Raw genomic sequence first — 14,663 nt, 5'->3', positions numbered from 1 at the left:
GGTTCTGCCCACTGCTTGTGAACAGCTTTGCCCAGCCAGACATTTACCCTTTGCTCCCAGGCCTTGAAGAGGAGGGTCTGAAGCCCCCAGGACCAGCTGGCTTCCTGCTTCACAGACAATCCCATCCCCTCCAAGGTGGGACGGGTTGACCTAAGACATCCCAATGACCAGCCCCCACTTCATGGCAGAGAGGACACAGAGCAGGACCCTGCAGAGCCTGCAATCAAGGTTCACACCGGAGCTTCCCGATTTGAGCCAGGGGAGGCGAATAAGGAGTTAACTGAGACCCAGCGGTGTTCTCTGGGGAGGAGGGCTCTGGCCTCAGAGTGGCTTGCATCTCCATGACCTTCTTCAAAGTTCTCTTCACAAGCAGGGTTGAGGTGCACCTAGCCGCCACACCTCCTCCTGCCCACTGAGCTGTGAGAGATGAGCCAGGGTGAGAGGAGCCGGAAGCCATAGCCCTGACATCACCGAGCCTCTTGGGTTCTCCCCTGACATGGCTGAAGGGGCCAATACACCAGGCCAGCCCCGATGCCTGCGATTTCAGAAAGAAGTTTAATGGAAAAAATCTGATGCAAATGTCCCCATGCTCTGTGGCATGGCCATGTCACTGTCCCTTTCTGAATTTCCTCTTTTGAAAACTGCCTGGCATCACACCAACCTGCAGGTACTCTCACGAGGCAGAGTTCTCAAGCACCCAGAGAAGTAGTCATTATTATGACGATGTCCATTTCACAGAGGAAGAACTCAGGCTGCAGAGTCTAGGTGAAGTCCCCCAAGCCAGCCTGGTGGTGACTATGGCATGTGCAGCCAGAGGCCTGGGCTCGTGCCTGGGCTCCCATTCCAGCTGCAGTGTAACTGAGTGGCCTTGGGCAAGCAACTGCCTTGCAGTGCAGTAGATGACATCGGCTGCAGCCTTCTGTGCAGATGGAGTGATAAGGTACCAAATGAGCTCGGGCAGGTGCTGCTGTCTGCACAGGGCGTGGGGAGGCCATAGGCAGTGCCCTCTTGGTACCTCCAGCTGCCTTCTGCCTTTGTGGTGGGCTGTGTAGATGAGGAATTACATTCACTGTGACAATTGTCAGTATTCTATGGCTTCTCAAGGCCAAGGAATTTGGGTATAGCCACATAGGAGCTGGGTCTCCCTTCAAGCCTCAGGAGCCCCTCCTTCCCTCTCCCCTGCACAGTAGGTCTGAGCAGGGTTTGTTGCAGCCCCTCCACCCAGGAATCCCCCACCTGTCCCTTGGGCCTTCTCCAATACTCCACTTGTTCCTGAGTGCCTACTGTGTGCACGGCACAGCAAGGGCTGCAGGGGAAGGCAGGGCCAGTATAGGCAGGGTTGTGATGGAGGCTGCTCCATCTGTAGGAACCTGGAGGAGGCCCCTGGCCCTGCCTGCTGTCAAGGAGAGGGAACAGAAAAGGCTTCTAGATGAGATCTAGCCTGAGCCAGGAAGAAGGCATGATGATGCTTCTGGCAAAGGACTCACAGCAGGTGCAAAGGCTGGGGTAAGAAGAAAACAGGCTTAGTCAGAATGATGGAAGGTGTTCAGTCAGAAGCAGTGGGAAGCGGCACCCGGGGGTGGAGGTAGAGAGATCAGTGTGGGTCGGCCATTCTGGGCTTGTAGGGAGTATTAGTTTCAATATCCCTCAGAGGGTAATGGGGAGCCATGGCAGGTTTTAGGCAGGAAGGTGACACATTGAGAAACACCTTACAGAAAGATTGCTATGGCCATCCGGGGGGACCCTTGAGGCGGTGGCTGCAAACATCCAGATGATATAGTGGACTGGATAGAGTAGCAGACAGCAAGAGGGTGTCAGGTAGATTTGACTGGACAGTGGGGAGAGGGACAAGGGGAAGGAGGGTGAGCAATGGGATGGATGGTAGGGCCATCTCAGAGAAGTGTGCAGGGCCCTCTGGAGCCCTGGTTCCTGCAGCCTGCCCGGTGCCTCCCAGGGTGTCCCTACTCTAGAACTCTCCTCCTGAGGCCCCAGGGGGCTGTCCTGAATAGAAACCCAGGGGTCTCTGGCAGGCCTGGAGGCAGTTGCAGGGCGTGGAGGCACCACCTGCAGCCAGCAAGCGGAGCCTGGGCCTGGACTCTCCATTTCCCAGGATGAATCATCCAGGCAGGGCAGAGCTGGGGCCTGGCTCCAGCCCCCCACTGCACATTCCCTGCCTGGGACCCAGCTCTTTAGGTTTCCTCCTCTCTGATAGATGAATGCAGATGGACAGACCCCAGAGGGCCCAGACAGCTGAGCAAACATTGCAGGCAACCTTCATCACTCACAGAAGAACGGGGGGTGGACGAAAGCCCTAGGTCCTGGCCTATGTCCGGACACAGGCCCCCTTCCCCATGCCCTCCATGCCTTCTCTCTTCCTGGGCTCCAAGTGCTGAAAAGTGAAGATCCCCAAACCTGGGGTCCTTCATGTCCCCTCAGCCCTCCCCAATCATGGGCAGGTCCTGTTGGCTCTGTCACCAAACTGGTCCCCTCTGCCTACCCACAACCACCGCGAGTAGAGTACAGCCTCCATGGGGCCTCCTGGCTCCATCCTGCATCATGGGGCAGCCCCAGGGAAACTTAGAGGCCTTCAAAGATTCACCCAGAAGGCTGTCAGCTATGACAGTGCTCACAGATTGCCCCACCCAAGACTTCACCAAGGTCACCTCCCTTCTCTGACTTTGCCCCTGCCCCCATCCCATGGCCCCTCTCTGTTTCCCACACAGTCCTCCTCTTCCCCTCACCTGGCCTTGCACCTGCTGTCATGCTGCTGGGGCACCCCAGTTCTCCCCAGGTTGCTCTTTCAGGTCTTAGCTCAGATGTCATCTCCCCAGGGAGACCCCTGCCCAGGCCACAGTCTCATCTCTGCCTTCCTTCCAACATAACAGCCTTATGGCACTTTTGAAACCTGACCTGCCTCAGGGATGCCCCTTGGGAGGGACCTGGAAGGGCCTCTGCACTCCCCTGTGCTGTCTGAGTGAGTCGCTGCCACTGCCTGTGAGGCCAGAAAGGCCCTGAGTTTGCAGCAAATGGGTGCTGGTGAAATAACAGGCCAGCAGAGATACATGTGCTATGTGTGCAGGAGCGGGGGTGGGCATGTGTGCATGTGTGCACATGTATACCTCATGTGTGCATGACGCAGTGTGTGTGTGCCCTGCATGAGCAGCATGTGTGCATGTGTGTACCATGTAGTTATGCATATGGCCAGTGTGCAACTGTGTGTGCCTGTGTGCGGCGTGCATGTGCGTGGGGTCCATGTATGCATAGTGTACCTGTGTGTGTGCATCACATGTGCACACATCTAAACTGCCTGGGCATGGCTATGTGTCCTTTCCTGGGGGGAGGGAGGGGGAAGCTGGGGGAAAGATCCTGGGATGGGGACAGTCTCAGTGACCATAAAGGTGTGCCAAGTCCTCCATCTGGTCCTTCCTTGCTGTGTGACCCTGGCCTTGACTCTTTCCCATGCCTCAGTGGACCAGGTGGTAAAACCAGTGGTTATATGAAACTCCTGGAGAGCACTGTGCATGGGGATAATGCGGATTCCCAGCAGCCCCAGAGTCTGATTCTGTTGGTTGGGAAAGGCCCGGGAATGGGCACTTAGCAACCCTACTGCTTCCCCATGAGGTTGTGAAGTACTCCTGGGAGCTGTGGTTCTCAGTGGCTTGGCCTCTCTAAGCCTGTTCTCCCCTCCCCCCGCCAAACAGTGGGGATGAAAACATGGGACTGCTCCATGGATCACTGCTAGGATCAGTGAGCTGGAGCTCAAAAAGGCCCCGAGCAGGCCAGGCACACAGCAGGTGCTTTATCCATGGGCACTGGGATTTTTCCAAAGCTGCAGAAAGGGTCTGCAGCCAGAATAGAGCTGGGCCAGGAGCCTGGGGCCTCTGGGGCACTGGGACCCTTTCTCTGCATGAGCCAGGCCCCAGGGGGACACACAGCTCAAGGAAGGGGTACGGTCCTGAGACCAAGGGTCATCCTTCTCAATTCAAAAGATTGCTTCTCTTTAAATGAGAGAGGATGGGCCTCCCTGGAACCCTGACTTCCCCAGGCAAAGGTAGCCCCCCAATTCTCACAGTTTGCTTCTTCACTGAGCATCATGAGAGAGGCGATGTGGGCTGGGCAGGGAGTCCTGCACAGAAGAAAGAGATACCCAGATAGGTTGTTTCTCTGTCCAAGGTCACACTGAGAGTCGGGCAGAGGGGAGGCTGGGCTTCTGGGCTCTGTCACCCAGTGGGACCCAGATCAGTGGGCAATGGAGAAACATGCAGGGAAGGAGGGAAGGAGAGCAGTGGAGCTGCATGGTCTGGGGGCAGGATGAGTCAGCCATGAGCACCTTGGAGAAAAGGGACGTTTCATTCAGTAATTATTCACAGAGGGCCTGTTGTGGGCCAGGCTGGGTACTACAGGTTTGAAGTAGGAATGACATTGTCCTGAAGTTTAAGAGGGCAGGATCTCGCTCTGCCAATAAACAGTAAAGCCCAGGATACCAGGAGGTAAAGCCTAAGGAAGCAGGTGGAATTCCAGGCTTGGCCAGGACAAGAACCCCCTCAGGTGCTTACTGTGTCACTGAACAACGACACCACAGTGTTTCTGTTATCTTCACATGTTCATCCATAAAGTGGGGATAGGAACAGGCCCTGGTGAGGGTCATTATGCACTTGGCATTGGGCCTGTAGCAGAAAAAGTCCTAGAAGAAAGGCGCTGTATTGCTGTGTCATCAGTAGCTTCAAATAAGTGTCAGAGTGTAGGGGTGGGGAAGGCTATCCCATGGTGGGAGGGCATGCAGAGAGAGGACTGATCAAGTAGTCCTAGGGAGGAAGGTGTCCAGGGCTCTGTGGGAGTCCTTCATGCCAAGAATTGGGAGAAAGTTCAGCCTCTTCCCTTCTCCTGCAAAAGGACTTGAGGGAGCTGGTGCCAGCCCTGAGGGGACTCCAAAAGCCCCAAAAGAGTAGGTGGAGTGGCCACCCTGCTGTCTTCCCATAGACTTCCTGTGGCAAGAAGGCCTCTGCCCTCTTTCCTATTTCCCACTTCCTGGGAGAAAGGAGTGAACCACCCAGCCACCCAGCTGGAACTACTGAGGCCCTGTCACAGAAAGGCCAGGTCCCCTGTGTTGTGCAGCCCAGGATCCTGTTGCCCAGAAATCACCCCCCACCCCCTGCATTCATTCACCAGTACATAGAACAGTGTGGGGGCAGGAGCCAGGCAAACAGGGTTCAAAGCCCAGTGTGCTGTCTATAAGCTGCAGAACCTGGGCCATCTCCACCTCTCTCCGCCTCCAGTGTCTCATCTGTAAACTGGGAAGAATAACCAAACCTCCTTCACAGGGCTGGAGTGAGGATTTAAAAAGATCCGTGCCTGACATGCACTCAGCCCAGTGCCCTGGCTGTCCCTCAACAGCATCCCCTGAGCCTCTCCCCTGAAGAAAGAGAAGAGGCTAGTGTTTAGAAGCTAAGGCTCTACTCACTTTCTGACCAACAGTGTATGTCCACCTCCCCTCATAATGGGGAACCCTCCTCCTCTGGCTCCCCACCCCCAACCTCTTGGCTGGGCCCAGGGCCCCTTTCCTATGTTCAGGAAGCTCACTCTGGCAATGTCCTGGCACACTTTGGCCTCCCACAGTGTTTGAGCTTGAAAAATCTTAGAGAATTTGGAATCCAGCTCCTCCCCAGTGACCCCCACCTAGCAGGTATGGAATTAGGGCTCAGAAGTACAGGTACCAAGGACTCCTAGTCCCACCTCCTTGCTTGGGCCCCCACATCGCTGTTGCTGTGGGAGTTTGGGGAGGATCCTGTGCTGTGGGATGGGCTAGTATCCCTGGGGCTGGAGCACCATGAGGGCAGAGACCTGTCTATCTTGTTTACCTGTGGCCCCTGGGCCCAGCACAGGCCCTAGAACCTGTGAATATATGAATGAATGAATGAGCACAGAATCCATCTCCTTCTCAGAGCAGCATCCCAAGAGAAGCCCAATTTGGCCCCAGCCCTTGTGGGGTCACCAGGCCAGCTCCAGCCCAGCAGACAGAGTTGCCAATGGTTCAGAGGCTTCCAAGAGTCTTTTGACAAAAGGATCAAAGGAAGCAGATGACAGAAAGGCAGGAAACTGCGGGGCGGGGGTGCAGAGCCCCCTGCCCAGGCCAGGATGAAAGAGGCACAGGAAAAGGACACAGATGGACCAGCCATGGGGGAGGGGTGACAGGATGTGGGCAGAGGGTCTCAGCCACTTCCCTCTGCACAGGGGATAAACTGTTGATGGCTTTCTACTTTGTTCAGGACCCACCTTGCTGCCTCCAAGCACTAGCGTCTAGTACCTGGTTCAACACCTGGAAGGCACTCAGAAGATGTTTTTGATTCACTCTGGGCATGAAACCTTTTTTTTTTTGAGACAGAGTCTCACTATGTCACCCTCAGTAGAGTGCTATGGCGTCACAGCTCACAGCAACCTCAAACTCTTGGGAAGCGATTCTCTTGCTTCAGTCTTCCAAGTAGCTGGGACTACAGGCCCTCACCACAATGCCCAGCTATTTTTTTGTTGCAGTTATCATTTGTTGTTTAGCTGGCCCAGGCTGGGTTCAAACCTGCCAGCCTTGTTGTATGTGGCTGGTGCCATAACCACTGTGCTACAGGCGCTGAGCCTGGGCATGAAAACTTTTATCAGTCATTCCTGGCCTTCCCAGTAGTTAGGAAGCAGGAGTCAGTTCAGAAGATTTTGACATAAAAGGGCAGAGCAAAGCCTCACTGTTATTTTAAGGAGAACATTAATAAGTCTGCTAGTATAGCCAGCATTTATCAAACAACTACTAGGTACTTGGCACTTAATATCTCTGCATTATATCCCCACTGTCTCAATGACTCTTCACCACACTTGAGGAGAGTTGGGCTAGGTCCATTGTACAGAACAGGAAACTGAGGCTCAAGGAGAAGAAAGGTGTTGCTTCAGGTCACCCTGGAAGTAAATGACAGAAGTGAGATTCAAATCAGAGTCTTTCTAAGTTTATAAACTCAACTTAAATATACATTGTCAGGCTGCCAGCAAAATGTTTGGTTTACGTTCCACCCATTCATTCATTCATTCTTTCAAGGATTTACCAGCAAAATGTCTTGTTTACGTTCCACCCATTCATTCATTCAAGGATTTACCAAGAATCCTCACTTGCCACGCCCTGCACAGGGCACCAGGTCTATGATGATGAATGAAATAATCACAGTCTCCCTGCTGGAGGGCAGCATTCCACCCAACTAATTAATCCATCATGATTTTGGGGAAATGCTGGGAAGGAGAAAGCTGGAGTGCACAGGGTGTGGAAGAGACCAGCCCAGTCTTCCAGGCTCAGAAAAGGCTTAGAGTCAGACTGTAGGACAGGAGAGCATCACCACAGGAAAGTATGGGCAGGAAGCAGGAAGTTAAGGTGTGTAGAAGGGATGAAAGAGAGTAACAGTCATAATCCTGATCAGAGCAGGCAACATCCATCGAGCTGCTTCCCTCCATGAGCACTTTGCATGGGTTATTTTACAAGTCTTTACAATAAAACGGAGACACAGATGCCCATGTGCTTTCCATTGTGAATGGAGAGACTAAGGCTCCCACAGCTGCTAACAGCAGAGCCAGGGTCTTTCTGATCTGGGGTCAGCTCCTAACCCTCAACCCAGCATCTGCAGGATAGAGCCCCTCTGTCTCAGGGATGGGACATGGTACCCACTGGAGATGGTGTACCTCCTTCCTGTCACCCATCTCTTCTCTCTGGGCTGGGGAGGCTTGGATTCCTTTGGTCCAGAAGGGGAAATTTAAGAAGAGAATTCACTGAGCCCACATTAGCTGGTGCTCCCTTAGAGGGAGTGGAGTGAAGACACCTACCTGGCCTTTTGACCAACCTTGGGAGCATGAGCCACCAGGCAGACTTGCCTCTCTTTCAGGAATGGCAGCGGTTGCCATGCTCCATGCAGGCAGCTGTCAGGTGGGGCTGTAAGACCCCATGTCACCCATGTCCCCTTATGGGTCTCGAGCCCTAAAGACAAAGGTGCTTTCCTATTTTTTCCTTGACAGGAAAACAGAGGCCTGAGGTCCTCCCTAGAGGAGCTGTGGGGTCTTGAGGGGTTGAGCTGGGAGTTGCTGTCTCTTGGTTCTTCTCATCACCTAGAAGATGCAAGGTCTGGGGTGAAGGTCCCCACAAAGCAGCCAGAACAGTCCCAAGACTGGGTCACAGCATCCCTTGGGACAGGGTAAAGCACTCACTTTATTGTAATACCAATACTAATAGCTCATATTTCCTGAGGATGATCCATGTACCTGGTCTTGTGCTACCTGTTTCCTGAAAGTATCTCCATAAATCCTACATGGCACATGCTGATGGAGCTGCCTAGTAACCATTTTGCCACCCCACTTTGATAACAAAACACCCCTCTCCAGTGTTGTAATGAGGCACATGAATGCTAGGTAAGTACTACATTTCCCAGCCTCCCTTGCAGCTAGGTGTTGTCAAGTAATCAGATCTGGCCAATGAGATACAAGCCATGACCTGCACCTTCTAGCTTGCCTTTAAAAGGAAGAAATGGCCTCCACCTCCTTGGTCCCCTCCAATACACAGGGAAAAGACTGGGGAGAGAGGTCCACCTTCAGCCTAGTAGACAGAGGCAATCCTACAGGGATGGGAAACATAGGACTGATTACAGGGCAGCCTCCTGTACCCTACACTGAGAGGAGCAAAACCTCTGAAATGAGAGAAACAAGTTCCTCTCTCTTCAGCCGCATCCTAACCCAGACCCTGAGGCTCTGAGAGGGAAGTCCATGGTTAACTGGGAAGTGGTGAAGGGGCTGGTCCAGAGCCTATGCTGAAAACTACTTGGACTGAACTCATATGGCACAAAGCAGATGCCCAACACATGATTTTCAGGTGGATGGATGAGTAAGTGGCAAGGTGCTGTCCTAGCGGGATCTAACCCTGGGTGTTTCTAGGCCCTAAATGCCATTGGATTACTCTGGTAGGAGCTACTGCACTTAGTTCTAATTTCCATGCCCAGCATTCAAAGATAACCATGGTCATCTTTAACCTTGACCCCTTCCTTTGGGTCAACAGTTTAGGCATTATTATAATAGGATTTCTGTTTTATTGGTGAGAAAACAATCCTGGGTCACATTAACTGATGCACAGTAACCACTCAGCACATGATTGGACTTCTTGTTTTTTGTTTTTTGTTTTTTTGTAGAGACAGAGTCTCACTTTACCTCCCTCGGTAGAGTGCCATGATGTCACACAGCTCACAGCAACCTCCAGCTCTTGGGCTTAGGCAATTTTCTTGCCTCAGCCTCCCTAGCAGCTGGGACTACAGGGACCCGCCACAACGCCCGGCTATTTTTTTGTTGCAGTTTGACCGGGGCCGGGTTTGAACCCGCTACCCTTGGTATATGGAGCCGGCGTCCTACTCACAGAGCCACAGGCGCTGCTCTCTTGTTTCTTTTAATAATGTTTTCTCAGTATTGTGCCACTACAATTTTTTTTTCTTTCTTTTTTTTTTTTTTTTTTCTTTTTGAGACAGAGTCTCAGTCTACTGCTCAGGCTAGAGTACCATGGCATTAACCTAGCTCACAGTAACTTCAATTCCTAGGTTCAAGCAATCCTCCTGCTTCAGCCTCCTGAGTAGTTGGGACTACAGGCATCTGTCATGACACCTGCTAACTTTTCTATTTTTAGTAGAGATGGGGGTCTCACTCTTGTTCATCTTGTTCATGCTGGTCTTTAATTCCTGAGCTCAAGAGATCCTCCCACCTTGGCCTCCCAGAGTGCTAGGATGAGAAGCGTGAATCACCATGCCCAATCCACAAATAATTTAGAAAACATATCTGGAGGCATGAGATTTGGAAGGGCAAGAGGAGAAGCCCACATGGAGGACTCAGGAGAGCAGCAGCTATGGGATTTGCTATTGACCTTGATATGTCTCTTCCCTTCAGTGCCTGTTTTCTTGGTGTAAATGAGAAAGCTGAACAAGATAGTCCCTCTCCCCATTCCCATTCTGGGTTCTGTTGCTGTCACTAGCATTGAGAGTGGCCATGGACCCCAGCACTGAGGTCAGAGCATCCCCTCAGCTGCCTCAGATGCAGGGCAGCAGGCTTCTCCTTCACCCTCCACCTATGCTGGGGGGTGAGTTGCTGAGACAGGTGACAACAGACCTTAAGCCCGCTACCAGCTGTGGTTCCCAGAGGCTTTAGGGGATGTGATCTCAGAAGCCTGCCTTTCTGGGCTTGGCATATCAGCTCTCTGAACCTCAGTGTCCTCATCTCTAAAAGAGGAGTGATAGTAAAAGACAAGATCTTTCTGGCTAGGCGAGAGGACTCACACCTGTCATCCTTGCACTTTGCACTTTGGGAGACTGAGGCCAGGAATTTGAGACCAGCCTGAGTAACATAACAAGACCTCATCTCTATAAAAAATAAAAATTTAGCCAGGTGTGGTGGCATGTGCCTGTAGTCCCAGGTACTCTAGTAGCTGAGGTGGGAGGATGGCTTGAGGCCAGAAATTTGAAGCTGCAGAGAGCTGTGATCACACCCCTGTACTCTAGCCCGGTTAGCAGAAAAAAATTAAAAAAGGGACAAGACCTTTATTACAGGATTGTCGCATTGATTATACATGTTCATACATGTAGTGTGCTTAGAATAGAGCTTTTCTCAGCAAGTGTTAAGTTAATGCTATGGCTAGTATGGTTATTGATTGTTGTTTATTAGTAATATTATTAATAATAATACAACGAAAGGCTAACAGATATTTACAAATGACTTTAAGAGAAAGGAACATATTTGAATATCAAGAAATTAACATTGTTATTGGAAGACCAAGGGCTAGGAGCTTGCTTTGGCCTCCCTGGGTGCTTCTGGGGTCTGTGGGTTCCCAGTCTGTGCATCAGAACCTGGCACCTCCCCTCTGATAATGTATCCCCTCTCACCCACCTAGGCTGGTCAGTCATGTTACGGATGGAAATTCCCAAGGTTTCAACACTGAAAGACAACTCAAAGTTTTCTCAGCCAATTCTTTTCTCGAAGCATGGCTCTACACTCCCACGCCCACCACCCTTCATCCCAGCCTGTCCTTGACTACCTCTCCACATGAGGCACTCATTACCTACAAACAAAGCCACCCTAACTATTCGATAGCTCATCTTGTGACATAACTGACCTCTCTCAGTAGCCTTCCCCAGCTCTGCCTTCTATGTCCTCCCAGAACACATCCCCCTCCTCCACCCCAGGTAGCTCCTCCAGCCTCAGGAGCAGTGAGCATGAGATCAATGTCTCCCCATGGGAAACCACCCTAGTGCCTCAAACATCCTCCTAAAATAGGAAAGAGTCAGGTTGCCTTTGCACAGAGTGCTGGCCCACAGAAAGTGTGGTGATACAGCCCTGGGGAGAAGCAGCTCCAGCCACCAGTTCTGGGCCTCTCCTCTCACTACCTGGCCTCTTCTGTTGCACCAGAACTGCCAGCAGAGACAAGGCAAAGATTTGCCTGAAGCAAATACACCAAATCCTTCCGCAAACACACATTCCCCTGAACGCTGACTCTAAAGATACCAGGGAGAAGAGGCCTACTTGATTAGATTTCTTTGGGGCCTGTCGCCTAATTTTGTTGCACCTCTTAGCTTGAGGTTCCTGTAGCAACTCCGCAGCATGTTTGATTTCTTGAAGCCATTCACAGGCTGATGTATAAACTCTCATCTCTTGATGTTACTGAAGGACCCTTGCAAGTTACAGTCCTTGGGTCAGCGGCTGTCTGCCTGCTGTCTGAAGTGGACTGCAGAGGGAAAGAGTTAAGAGCCTGGGCTCTGGGATCCTGCAGACTGTGTTCCCATCCCAGCCTCTCCATTCCTCACTGTGGTCCCCATCTGTAAAACAGGGACAATAATCATCCCTACTTCTCAGGGCTTTTATTAGTATTGGATGACATCAACTCTATATAGAGCTTCAGACCTGGACTAGGGGCACACAGTAGGTCCTTAATAAGTGAAACAATTAGTTCTGAGCTGTAAGAGCTTGGGGCACTGGTATAATCAGCCAGATTTAGGGGAAATGAGTCCCCCTTGTGAGAAGGGTTTGGCAGACACATGTTTGGTCCTTTCTGGCCTCTGGGACAGGGGGCCTCAAACTTTGCTAGGCTTGAGATGCTGGTAAGGGAGTGGTTTTAAAACTGTTGAGTACCAGGCCCTATGCACAGAGAGCCTGATTCAATAGAGTCTGGAGAGGTCAGGAATTTGCAATTTAACAACTTCTTGCCCTCCAAGACTAGGAATAGACATGAATATTAAGTGCACTTTGCTCTGTGCTCGGGAATATTGAGTCAAGTAAGACAGATCTGGCTGCTGTCCTCAGGGAGCTCACTGCTCACTAGGGGGGTTAGTCCCTCCAAGCCAGTTGAGGAGCTGGAGTTCTGGGGATGTGCAAGTTACCACTGCAAAGATAAATGGCTAGAAGGGACCTACTTCACAGAACTGTGATTATTGTCACAAGACAGAAAGCCTCCTAGGCTGGAGCCTTGGGGCATGGAGTCCTTAGAAGGGAAGGACAGAGTCTGTTCTAGAAGGAAAGGCTGTCCTCACTGACCTTGCCTAGGCTGGACACTGATGAGGATAGATGGGATGTGGCATGGGGTAGACAACACGTGTCCTAAGGCAATTCAGGGTGCTAACTGGGAAGTAAGACCTGGGTTTGAATCCCATCTTCACCCTACCTCCGTTCCCTCAGCAACTTCCCTTTCCTAAGGTCTGTTTACACCTCTGCAAAAGGATGACAATGGGTTAGCCATTTTACAGAGGTGATTTACCAAGAGGCTGATGAAGCTTTAACTACAGGGGCTCTCATTCACATAGACCCTACCAAGGCCTTGGGTTTAATTATGTATTTGTAACTTGGGATCCTTCTTTTTTTTTTTTTGAGACAGAGGCTCAAGCTGTCACCCTGGGTAGAGTGCCGTGGCATCACAACTCACAGCAACCTCCAACTCCTGGGCTGAAGCGATTCTCCTGCCTCTGCCTCCCAAGGAGCTGGGATTACAGGCGCCTGCCACAATGCCCAGCTATTTTTTGGTTGCAGCTGTCGTTGTTTGGTGGGCCTGGGCTGGATTCGAACCCTCCAGCTCAGGTGTATGTGGCTGCCACCTTAGCCGCTTGAACCACAGGCGCCAAGCCAGGGATCCTTCTTCTTAAGCTTGGTCCCCAAGACTGTAAAATCTACAAGCCCCACAGAACCTGCACCTGCCCCACCCACCTAATTGAACTATTGCAGGATTTGGTGAGAGAAGACTCCCTCCCTCCATCCTGTGTCTGGCACATGGAAGCCCCCTGAGCTTCTGAGTCTTCGAAAGAGGACACCGTGGCACCTGAACAGGGGCAAAGTTTGTCCAGGGATGATCAGGTGCCCCTCACCCCTGTTCTCACAGCCCCTGAGGACCTCTGGGCTCCGAACTAAGCAGGTGAAAGGAGGAGGGAGGGGAGAGGTTGAGGAAAGAGGAGGGTGTGGCAATGGAGAGGGTGTGGAGAGAGCCTGTTTAGATTGAGCCCCAGGCAGAGCCTTCTGCCTGCCATAGCATGACCCTATGAAAGGCTGGCTGAAGAGCAGCCTGCCAGAGGTGAGGACCCTGGGCAGTAGCCTTGGGGGTGACTTGCCTCTGATAATAACCTTCAAGTATTTGAGCCCAGGGGAGGATGCAGGCCATCCAGGACCCAGTTAAGGGTGGGGATTGGTGGGGGCCTGGGCATATTCCCCTCAGTGTAGAGTTTCCCAACAGGAGGTGACCCCCCACCCTACCTGCCCACACACATACTCCATGCTAGGCCCTGCCCAATGGCTCCATCTCCTACCTCCTAAAGTCCCCAGGAAGACAGGAACAGCAAGCTTAAGCCTTTATTTATTTCTTTATTTGCCATTTTTAGCCAGGGCTGGGTTTGAACCCACCACCTCCGGCATAGGGGGAGCATATGGGGCCCGTGCCCTACTCCATTGAGCCACAGGCGCCGCCTGAACTGCAGGCTTAAGGAGGGTAAACCCCTGGCCAAAGGCCACACAGCAGGGGAGAATAGGATACGAACCAGGATTCGGATTCTGCTCTAACTCGAAATTCTCTTAACCCCTCCCTAATACTGCCCTCTGCTGTGGGCACAGTGGCACATAGTGGGCTCGCAAAAAAAGAAGGCAATGGGCGGCGCCTGTGGCTCAAGGAGTAGGGCGCCGGTCCCATATGCCAGAGGTGGCGGGTTCAAACCCAGCCCTGGCCAAAAATCACAAAAAAAAAAAAAAAAAGAAGAAGGCAATGAGTGAAGAAAGGAAAGAAATTCACCGGCCAGGCTCTTCCCACGCCACCCCTACCCACCACCCCGAGGCCAGCTCTCTCAACCCCTGCCGCCACCACCACTCCTCTCCCCGTCTAATTGGGAGGTCTCTGAGTCGTCTCTCCGCTTCCACAGGTTCCCCCGCGTGCCTCCTGGAGCCCACCCCGAGGCAGCCTTCTCACAACAGGACCCACCCCAGCGTAGGGACGCCTTGCGACCTCCAAGGCCCGAGGCCCAGCCCGAGACCGGAAGGCGCGTGGGGTGGCCCCCGCGCCGCAGTACCCCTCCCGGCCTTACCCGCCCGGCCCCTCCCCTGCCCTGGGCAGCTGAATAATTGATTGGACCATAAATAATTGATCTGTGTCT

The 14,663-nt window shown here is 52.3% G+C and overlaps 1 long non-coding RNA gene across 1 annotated transcript; it reads left to right on the top strand.

Annotated features, from left to right (window-relative positions):
* Positions 1–628: 628 nt before the first annotated feature.
* LOC128561697 (uncharacterized) lies at positions 629–13,001 on the top strand. The gene is made up of 3 exons (XR_008373313.1): positions 629–940; positions 2,886–2,974; positions 12,911–13,001. It is a non-coding gene; the product is annotated as an uncharacterized LOC128561697 (long non-coding RNA).
* Positions 13,002–14,663: the final 1,662 nt, after the last annotated feature.

Source organism: Nycticebus coucang, chromosome 2, assembly GCF_027406575.1.
Source record: "Nycticebus coucang isolate mNycCou1 chromosome 2, mNycCou1.pri, whole genome shotgun sequence".
Taxonomy (NCBI): domain Eukaryota; kingdom Metazoa; phylum Chordata; class Mammalia; order Primates; family Lorisidae; genus Nycticebus; species Nycticebus coucang.
The sequence above is the reverse complement of the archived record's forward strand: the minus strand, read 5'-3'. Positions and strand labels throughout refer to the sequence as shown.